This window comes from Cannabis sativa, chromosome X, assembly GCF_029168945.1.
Source record: "Cannabis sativa cultivar Pink pepper isolate KNU-18-1 chromosome X, ASM2916894v1, whole genome shotgun sequence".
Taxonomy (NCBI): Eukaryota; Viridiplantae; Streptophyta; class Magnoliopsida; order Rosales; family Cannabaceae; genus Cannabis; species Cannabis sativa.
Window position 1 is genome coordinate 52,392,525 of NC_083610.1, and position 11,088 is coordinate 52,403,612.

Consider the following 11,088-nt stretch of genomic DNA (forward strand, 5'->3'; position numbering starts at 1 on the left):
TTTGTTTCTTTTTGTTTTTGGATGATTCTTTTAACTCATTCTTTCTTTCTATATTTATTCCATTAGAATTGTCTACTTTCATTGTGACTGTGCTCACTGTAGCCGTACTTATGCTTGGTTTACTTCCCAAGCCAGTCTTCAACAGCTTCATTTCAGTCCTTGCTTCCGCTTTTCGCACAAAGACTTGTGTTCTTTCATTAAACTCGTTAATATTCCTCATAGGGCGACCCTGGAGAACATCCCATAACTCACCTCATGTTGTAGATCAGTCAGTTGTGATTCCTGCTTGAAGTGTTGTTAGTTTTATAATATCATTCAGGTTTGTGACTTTGGCAGCAGTTGAACGGAAGTGACTCATGTACGCTTTAAGAGATTCCCTAGGTTGTTGTTTTATGTTGGTCAAAGATGATGCTTCGAGTCGACGGTCTCTTAAAGCCTAAAACTAATTTTTAAAGTCTCTCGACAACTATTCTCAGGATGTTATGGAATGATTTATGAATTTATCAAATCAACTACTCGTGGCCCCTATTAAGGAGGTTGGAAATAAAATGCAGCGCAAGATCTTTGAAACATTACTTGCTCGCATAATGGTATTAAAATTATTTAAATGAGCAACCAAGTATATGGTTCCATCATATTACGAGACATGTAGGTTCTTAAATCCTTAAGGAAATTTTGAATTTAAGATATTGGGATGAAATGGCTCAGTTTCTTCGTCTGAGTCGTAACCTGGCAACTTGCCATATTTTCCATGTTGATATTTTCTGAATTTATCCTCTAATTGAATTACTCGTAATTGGGTGGGATCCACTGGCTATTGATTTGCATTTTTATTAAGTTGATTATGCAAATTAAGTGCATTTCAATTTAGGTGCTTGCGAAGGTCAGGCTGCTTTCAATTTAATCTCTTGCGTAAATTAGGTTTGCGATGCCTTTGTTCATAGTTACTTATAAATCTAGTTTTAGAGTAGCTCTCAGACTAATATCTACATGAATTACTTATGCTTTCCTTGTTAGCATAGTAACGCAGAGATCTACAACCATCTCACTTTTGTCTACTTGACCTACTATGCCCGCAAGATCGCGATTGTCCTGTGCTTGAGCTTCCTTCATCTCGTGTGGGTCCTCTTCTTTAGAAGAGATTAGACACATGTTCTCTACTCAAGTACGTGTGGACATTTTCTCTATCCATGCAAGAAGGACATTGAGGATGTCTCAAAGGAAGCCACTTGACCTTGCTTGATTTCCAGGGTTTCTCTCATTATTACGAGGAAATATCTAATTCCTTAGTCGAGGCTACCTCGCCTCTTCAATCATGCAAGATGATTTTGGCATGCTAGTTCGTTGATTCCCTTAGTTAGAAAATCCATGGGAAGTTTGTGGAACATCTCGTCAATGTTTTTCATTCCTTGCATTGTTAGGATTTGGTTGATTTGCTCTATCTATTTGGACATCCCTTGTATTCTCTGGTCCTGGAGCCTTGAGGTCTTCCTTGTGGTCTCCTTACAGTAGGATCAGGTTGGTTTTGAGGAACTGTCCCATGTGTAGCCCTGGCTGCTGCGGTTTCTCTTTCCAACTCAGTGTTTCGTCAGTTTGATTCAGCCAATCGTTGTCAAAGTGGTTTGTTCTCTAATTCTACCAATAATACAAATCTAGTAGGATCATAGGCGTCCTCACTCCTTCTTTCTAGGATTTGATCACCATCAGCATTGAAATTACCATCGCTCCTCCCTAAACGTGGTGTTTTAGATGTGTTAGGTCTTTGAGATCCCATAGGTTCTTTGCCAGGATGATGGGTTGTTTACTCAAGACGATTATCGTTATGTTGATCATTATCAACCATTTAATATAGGTGGATTGTGTTTATAAGGAGGGATTTTTCTGAGTCTTTATCACCAAGGCTCTCAATGAAAGCACCAAACTGTTTACGCAGATTTTCATTAACTAAATAAATAGCATTTTTTGCAATAAATGCACTACAGAAATAAATGATAATTAATAATACCAGATATTTTACGTGGTTTTATAGTTAAAATTTACATACTCCATGAGTCCTTATTATTAGGGATATTTTCTAGATACAAAATACAATCTCAATATTTGAAATAATAAGATTTTCTCTCTCAATTTTGCCATCCCTTTTCCCATGGATTCTGCCCCTATTTAAAGGAATATATGTTGGCAGTTATTTTTTTTGGGATTGATTCATTTACAACGGTTAATGAAACATGGACATTCCCCACGTTTCATTTATTTGCACATGGGAAATATCTAATAACTACCCAACCATTCCTTATTTTATCCCTTAGACAATAATGCTAACAAGGAGAGTTACATCTCGTAAATTGTGAGTTCTTCTTATCCATCTTAATAGGAAAAAAATTAAGTGTTAAAAGCATCTCATCTCGATGTATCTCTTTTATTTGCATTAGTGATGCGAGATGATTTGCACAATATGAGTAACGCGAGGCGGTTGAGCGACATAAGTTCTTCTCTTCTCAAGAGAGGGTTAATGATTCACGACGTCTTTGACTGTCTCGTCTTGTACATTTTATTACTCTGCCTGTCCCGAGGTAAACATGTGTCTCATCAATCTCAGTTTAATAGTTATTATTCTTATCTTGCATAAGACTAAACATTCAACGAGTTTGAATATTTTCTATCAAACTTGTACTTAATTGTAACGAGTTATTTTAAAGTGCATTTAATGATGTAATGTCGTTATTATAATATTTGATATGGTTCAAATTCTTTCTGTTGGACATGTGTCAACTTCTGGTACATAGCCGAATTTTGGGTATAATAATAACCTACTTCCCTTTTAGTTGTATTGATTTGAGAGATAACACCACTCAAATTATAGGCTTTTACCTTGTAATTTCTAGAGTGGCTCTCTATGAATAGTATAATAGTGAGAACAATGTAAGGTGAATCTCAAATGAGTGAGATGAGAAACAGACTTAGTCTCTAGTTCACTGCAGGTGTCGTGTAGTAGAGAGAGCGAGAGAGAGAGAGAGAGAGAGAGAGAGAGAGAGAGAGAGAGAGAGAGAGAGAGAGAGAGAGAGAGAGAGAGAGAGAGAGCTAAGGGTTTTGAGAGTTAGAACTCAAGAACTTAGGGGTTAGAACTTAGCCTTTTAGTCTAGCCTAATGTTCTTTATATAGATGAGAGCTTACAAAAGATCTAACTCAAAGTAGGCTAATATCCCTTAAAATGAGGAGATATCACCTCTTTTTCATATACTAAATATACAAAAAATAACCAATTAATTGTTGGGTTTTGTGCCCTAAATAAAACCCACTTCAATATAATCAGATTTACTTATTAATAAAGATCGGAAATAACATTTTATGTTGCATGGTTCACATGATTTATTTCATGATTATATATATATATAATGTATGAATTCTATTTAAGTCCAGAACATATGAATTTGTTAAAGATTATAGTGTTGTCAGCACAGTGGAATAGAATCTTAATTATATGTTCGAAAGTTTATTCCTTGATTTGTCAGAACACTGGATTTAGACTGACATGGTATAATCAGTGATAGGTATTCTTACACCTTGGAAAAGTGTTATGTCCTTTCCAGGACATTGGCAAAGTTTACCAGTATCGGATGTATGGAGTATACATCGGAAGGGACCGATATTGAACTTTGATTAGATATATTAGAATTTACCGTAATATCTATTCAATTCAATATCACCTGTTGATCCTAGATCAAATGATCTTAATCCTGATATGATTAGGTTCAATCTCAAGAGTGTTATTTGTGTTCTTTGATTTGTTAGTTAAGCCTACTTTTGGGTCAGGGTGATACGTACATTTTGGGAACACGGTAGTGCAATTGAGTGGGAGCGCTAACATAAATATGGAATCTATAGCTTCTATCTGGCGAATAGAAAGTAAAGGATGATTTCCTTCGAGCTTAACCAAACAAAAATAAACGGTGGAGTACTCATTTCACTTAGCTGAAATATCATTTATACAGGGTTAAGTGTTTTAAGGATAAAATACATTGTAGGGTGTTACGGTAATTTAATCTCTTTACAGTGTAGATCATCTATATAGAGGATCATTGATCAAATTAGGATTATAACAATGGATAACTAATGACGTATCTATATCGTGGAACATATAGAGCATTCTATATGACTGAGAGTGCAATTCCAAGTTCTAAGAGTGGATTCAATAAGGAATTAATAAGTTAGGGAATTTACTTGGTAAATTCGGTTCGACTTATTGGAAGCTCGGTTATATAGACCCATGGTCCCCATACTAGTTGAGACCATACTGCTTGTAAGACTCAGTTTATTGATTTTAATTAATCAATTATAATTCTAAAAGTTAGACTATGTCTACTTTATGAATTTTCACTAAGCAAGGGTGAAATTGTAAAGAAAATAGATTCTAGGTTTATTTATTAATTAAGATATTTTATATGTATAAATTAATAAATATATTAAATGGCAATATTATTCAATAATTATTTTTAGTTATTAAATAATTAGAATTGGCATTTAAATGGTTAAATTGGAAAATTGGCATTTTTGAGAAAATGGAAATGAAAAATAACAAAATGAGAAAGTTGCAAAGTGAGGTCCAATTTCCTATTCTGGCCGCCCACTATGCAAAGCCCTTTACCATTTTATTTTTTTCATTATTTTAATGCCACATAATTCTAACCTAAACCTAGATGGCATTCTATAAATAGAAAGTGTTGGCTTCATGAAACATATAACTTTGCACCTTGTTTCCTTCAGAGAAAAGCCATGCCGCCCCTCTCTCTCTCTCTTTTCTTCTCTAAATTTCGAAATCCCTTGAGTGATAGAGTAGTGCCCACACACATCAAGTGCTACCTCAATCATAGTATGTAAGACTGTGGAAAATCTGCATCAAAGAAGGAGAGAAAGAGATCCAGGTTCAGATCTTGATTATGCTCTGCTACAGAAAGGAATCAAGGGCTAGAGATCTGAACGAAAGGAGTCATAATATTCCGCTGCACCCAATGTAAGGTTTTCTTAAACTCTTATGTGTTTATTTTCATTGTTTTAGAATTCATATTAGGATGTTAATCAAACATACTTGGTAGTAAATCTAGATCCTGGTAAAATATTTCCAACATTAATTACTTCTAAAGAATAGGTAAATATCTGAAGTTGAACTCCTACTTTTGTTGGTTGTTAGAGTGGATTCGTAGCTAAGAATGAGCCCTTGTCTTTCCAGTGTGAAAGTTGTAGAAACATCAATTGTGGCTGCCAATATGGAAGCTAGCCGACCAAACTTTTGTGGTGGGCAAGGCAACACATGTCATTCCTTGGCTAGACCCTCCTAGTTGGCCAGTTTATTGTATCTCCATTCTGCTTGATCACTTTGTCCCTTCATCAATTGGTAAATTATCCATGATGACTTGATTCACCTATTGACAGGCTGTACTCCACGTGTCATTAATCTTGCCTATGTGGACATGCCACATCATGTGGGAAAAATTGGGATAACAACTTACAAGCTGTGAGAGGTGATGTACGGTGTAGAATCTTCCTAGCTACTTTGGCAGAGGCTGCCCAGTAGTGGTACTTCAAATTAGCTCTGGGGAAGTTCAGTTCATATAATTCTTTCATGTTAGAATTTCATACACAATTCTCCTCTTCTCAGTAACTCTCATCTCACTTAGAAGACCTGGTAGAAGTGAAGCAAATAGTAGGAGAACCCTTGAGAGCTTACATCAATAGATTCATGACTGAAGCTACAAAATTGAAAAGATTGATTGAGGAAAGAAGGCTAGTCGCAGTCTTAGGAGGCATTGAACCTCTAGGAGAACTATGGAAAGACATAAAAAGACTTACTGTAGGGTCGATGGAAGAATTCTTGGATCATGCAGATAGATTTATAAAGCTCAAAGAAGCAGTTTGGCGTGTAGACAACGTTGGACAAAAGAAAAATCAACAACACACCACTGCAACCAATACATTTGTCCAGCTAGACCAAAATTCACAAAATCACAATAGCTCAAACCAAGGTAAGAGGTCAAATAATGGCAACAGATAGGGTAATGGAAAGAAAAGCAAGTTCAATGGAAACTCCAAACAACATCCTTGGGATTGTGTATTGACTTTACCGACCTCAATAAGGCGTGTCCAAAAGACTGTTTTGACTTCACTGACCTCAATAAGGCTAGTGTGTATTGACTTCACCGACCTCAATAAAGTGTGTCCAAAAGACTTTTTTCCACTTTCAAAAATCGATCATCTTGTGGATGTAACAGCCAAACATGAAATCCTAAGCTTTATGGATGCCTATTCGGGGTATAATTAGATAAGAATGCATCCACCTAACTAAGAGCACACTAATTTTTCCACAGATATTGGTTTATACTGTTATAAAGTTATGTCATCTAGCCTCAACAATGTTGGGGCTACCTACCAAAGGTTAGTCAACAAGATGTTCAAAGACCAGATCAGGCGTAACATGGAAGTATATGTGGATGACATTCTCATCAAATCCAAAAAGGCTAGGGGGAACATAAAGGATCTAGATGAATGCTTCAAAATCGTCAAGAAATACAACATGAAACTCAATCCCTTAAATTGTTCCTTCAGGATCAACTCATGTAAGTTTCTTGGATTCATTGTCAATGCTCGAGGGATAGAAGCTAATTCAGAGAAAATTCAAGCCCTCCTAAATATGAAGTCGCCAAAAAGATGAAAGAAGTGCAAAGCGTAAATGGTTAGATAGTCAAACTAAGCAGATTCATTTCAAAGTGAGCAGATAAGTGTGTTCCTTTCTTCAACATCCTCCAAGGTAATAAGAAGTTTGAATGGACAGAAGAATGTAAGAATGATTTTCAAGCTCTCAAAACCCTTGGAGAAGAAAAATTAGGAATCTACCTTGCAGTCACTGAATACACTGTAAGCATTGTGCTAATAAGCGAAGAGAACAATGTTCAACATCTAGATTATTATATCAGCAAAAGACTATTTGGGGTTGAGGGTTGGTATCCCCTGATTGAAAAATTAACTTACTGTTTGATCCTAGCCACAAGGAAGTTAAGGCCTTACTTCCAAGCACATCCAGTTCGAGTCTACACCGACCAACCTGTACGCCAAATTTTGCTAAAGCCTAATGCATTTGGATGACTACTCAAATGGGGAATTAAGTTAGGATAGTACGAAATAACTTACCAACCCCGCACAGCAGTAAAAGGGCAAGCCTTAGTAGATTTTGTTGTTGAGTGCACAGGTAAGGAGGCAGACAACTCTAAAGATAATCTTGAGCCAGAAGGTGAATAAGAAAGAGCACCCCCAATCAAAAGAAAACTGTGAAGATAAACTAATCTGGAAGTTACATGTGCTGAATACCTTGAAATATATAATGACTCATAATTAGTGGTAAATCATGTCCTGTGCGAATGCACAGCTCAAGGAGAAACAATGGTGGCATATTTCAGTAAGATCCATGACCTGCTTGCACAATTTAAGGGATACAACCTTAAACAAATTCTAAGAGAAGAAAATGCAACAGTTGATGCACTGGCACCGCTAGCAAGCAACACATTAACAAACAAAACCAACTTAGTTCCAATCCAATTTCAAAAAGAACCTAGCATCACATGCACGGAGGAAATCAAAATGATAGACAACACACCAAACTGGAATACTCCCATAGCAGCCTATCTTAAAACTGGAGACCTTCTAAGCAACAAGAATAAGGCTCAAAAAATGATGAGAAAGGTTGCATGATACAAATAATAGAAGGTGTAATGTATAGAAGAGGTTTCTCCATGCTATTTTTAAGGTGCATAACAAATAAAGAAGTTGCACGGCTCTTATCTGAAGTTCATGAAGGCTTTTGTGGTAATCATGCTAGGGGCAAAGTTTGTCTAAGAAAATACCAAGGTAAGGTTATTTTTGGCCAACGATGATTAAATATTCAAAGGCACATGTGAAAAAATTTGACAAATGCCAAAGATTTTCCAAAATCCATGAAGCACCTCCAAATGAGTTAGTGCAAATGCAAAGTCCGTGGCCCTTTGCCATATGGGGAATAGACTTGATCGGACAATTGCCCAAAGGAAAAGGTGGAGTACAATATGCAGTTGTAGAGTAGATTACTTTACCAAATGGATGGGGTCGAACCATTGGCAACAATAACATCCAAGAAAGTTTTGGCTTTTGTGGTAAATAAACATCATATGTTGGTACAGACTTCCACAAAAAATTGTTTCAGATAATGGGAAAACATCTGACAACCAGATGTTCACAAACTTCTGCACAACACATGGAATCATCAAAAGTTTCTCAGAAGTTGCACAACCCCAAACAAATGGACAAGTCAAAGTAATCAACAAGACATTAAAAGACACCATGAAAAAATGGCTCAAAGAAGCCAAGGGGAACTGGCTGGAGGAACTACCAAAAGTACTTTGGTCGTACAGAACAACTGAAAGAACGACAACCGGGCAGACACCTTTTGCCATGGCCTATGGCTGTGAGGCAATATTGCCCTTTGAGTTAGAACCTCCATCCCATAGAAAATTAACTTATGATCAAGAGACTAATCATGCCCTCCTGGCAGAATCACTTGATGAAGTTGAAGAAAAAAGAGATTTAAGGAATCTAAAGCTACTTGCTCATCAGCAAAAAGTGGCTCGATACTTCAATAAACAAGTGAAAGAAAGGAAATTTTTTGTGGGAGATATGGTACTCAGAAGAGTGATCCTGAACACAAAAGACAGTGCAGCATGAGTGCTTGGACCTAATTGGGAAGGACCATACCAAGTAACTAAAGTTAAAAAATCTGGAGCATATAAACTTCGTCGGTATGACAAAAACATGGAAATAGTTCTAGTACCAAGGTACTGGAATGGTGAACACCTAAGAAAATACTAGCAATAAGTGTGAAAGGTATGGGGACCACACAAGTTGCACAATGCTCGAACACCACTCTTAAGTGGTGGCCTTCTGACCACTTTCAAAGTAAAAACTGTTCAAAATCATTGCTCTTAAGCAATGTCTTTTGGATGGATTATACCGTTCAAATGTTTTATGTTTAAATTAGATAAAGATCATATAGATCATGTAATAGCTTTTATAATTCAATAAATGTACGTTACTATGGTAACAACACATATCGACCAATAAATAAATAAAGATATTAATTATCATTCAAATTGTGTCAATTTTATGTCTTTTTTGCAAATTATAGCAAGTTATTTAATTACCTAAAATGCGTACAAAGGGTTTGCCTAAACCTAAAAGTTTGGCAGACAGAATTAAAACTTGTGAAATATAAGTGACCAAGAGTTATAAGTTCGCTCGGTCACTTGGGGGCAACTGTACCCGTACAAGCATTGGTAAAAAACAAGCTCAAGCAAAAAATTAAATTCAGATTTAAGGGAAAATATTCATATTAGGTTAACAAAGCAAAATAAGTCTAAGATTAAAAGTTGTTTGGCCAGCCAATTGTCTTAAGTAAAATGAAATTTTTTTCCAAGTTTAAAAGCCACCTGGTCTGCCATATTGTACTAACAAATAGGCCCTTAGGACGAACAGATGAAAAAAGTTTTGAAATTTTACTCCATTGGAGTCTCAAGTTCTTTATATTGATCAAATGAATCTTGAGCGGTAATAGTTGAATCTTCACAAGTAAGGTTCTGATGCTCTTGGATGGTAGAGGAGTCTTTATTGGTCAGCTTTGCTTCTTCCTCAACTTTTTGTGCCTCGCAAAAGCAAAGAAAGCTAGTACATAGTTCTCCTTTGATATATTCAAAGTTGGCCTCAGGATTTTCCTTCCAGAACTCATAGAAAATGTCTAGGGAAGATTTTCCCAAGCTCTAAACTTCCTTCTGAGGGCTTACCGCTCAGCATAAGAAGTGACCCATTCAGCATCAAGAGCTTCCTACAAGGCATTTTTCTCTCTCGTCATCTCCTTAACCTTCGCTTCCTAGTTTTGAAGGAGGGTATATCCTTCATGGCATTCAGTTCCTTGGTCACCGCTTCAAGGTCCTCCTCGAGCTTGGTTATGGACGATATGTCTTTAATATCTTGCCTTAGATCTTCAATGATCTTGTTTGCAGCAACAATTTGCTTGTTTACCGCGCCTAACTGAAAAACTCTTTGGCTCGACCTTTTTTTTAGCATCCTCTAGTGCCTTTTTCAGTTCGTTGGTAGCTGTTGTGGCCTTTAGAGTAGCAAATTTAGCTCAAGAATAAGTGTACGCCAACTTCAGATTAACCTACACAAGAAAACAAAGTTAAAGCCTGTATAGAGAAAAGCCTGTATAAAGATAATCTTTAAGCAAAACACTTACTCGGGTGACCTCTTTCAATACTCTATCGAGCAAAAATTCCACTCGCATCTCCTCCACCCTTATGAGTTTCTCATTTACCTCAAGCATCACATTGTCTTGATAAAAACTGAGTATTTTTTCCCTTCTTAGTTTCTGGCTCGAGTACGAGTGGAGTGCCTAATGGCCTTAGCAGTCTGGGCCCCTCAGAGTTGGCCTCTTTGGAAATTTTGACCAAAGTAGTAGAAGCTTGAGACTTGGTATTCTTCTTGGTCGGAGGAACAACTTTAGGAGCAGCATCAGGAATCTCTGAGGAGTCAGTAGCCAAACTCCTCTCAGTATTGACCTGAGTAGCTTCAAGCTTGGAGCAATACTCTTAGGCACAGTATCATCAACTTTTGGACGTTTAATCGGAGACTTCTGGCTGGATGCATCGCCTTCTTTTTCTTCAAAGCATGCAGCATTCTCTCTAACATGACTGCATTAAAAGAAAGAATACTTGTTAAAAACATAATCATACAAGGGTAAACAAGGTTAAAATAGAATGATAAACTACCATGTACATCGATGGGAGCACCCTCCCGAGCAAGTAGTGAAGGGGCGTCCTCATCAGAAGAATACTCCTCTTCTTCCTCGATCACCATGTCCTTTCCCTTTCCTACCACCTAGAAAGTTTGACGATCAACCTCATCAGTGTCATCCCTAATCCTTATGGGCCCCTCAATCGGTACTTGATCACTCTAGGAAGTCTTCTTCTTCTTCTTCAGAACCGCTTGCTTGATTGTAACCTCCTCAGTCACTCG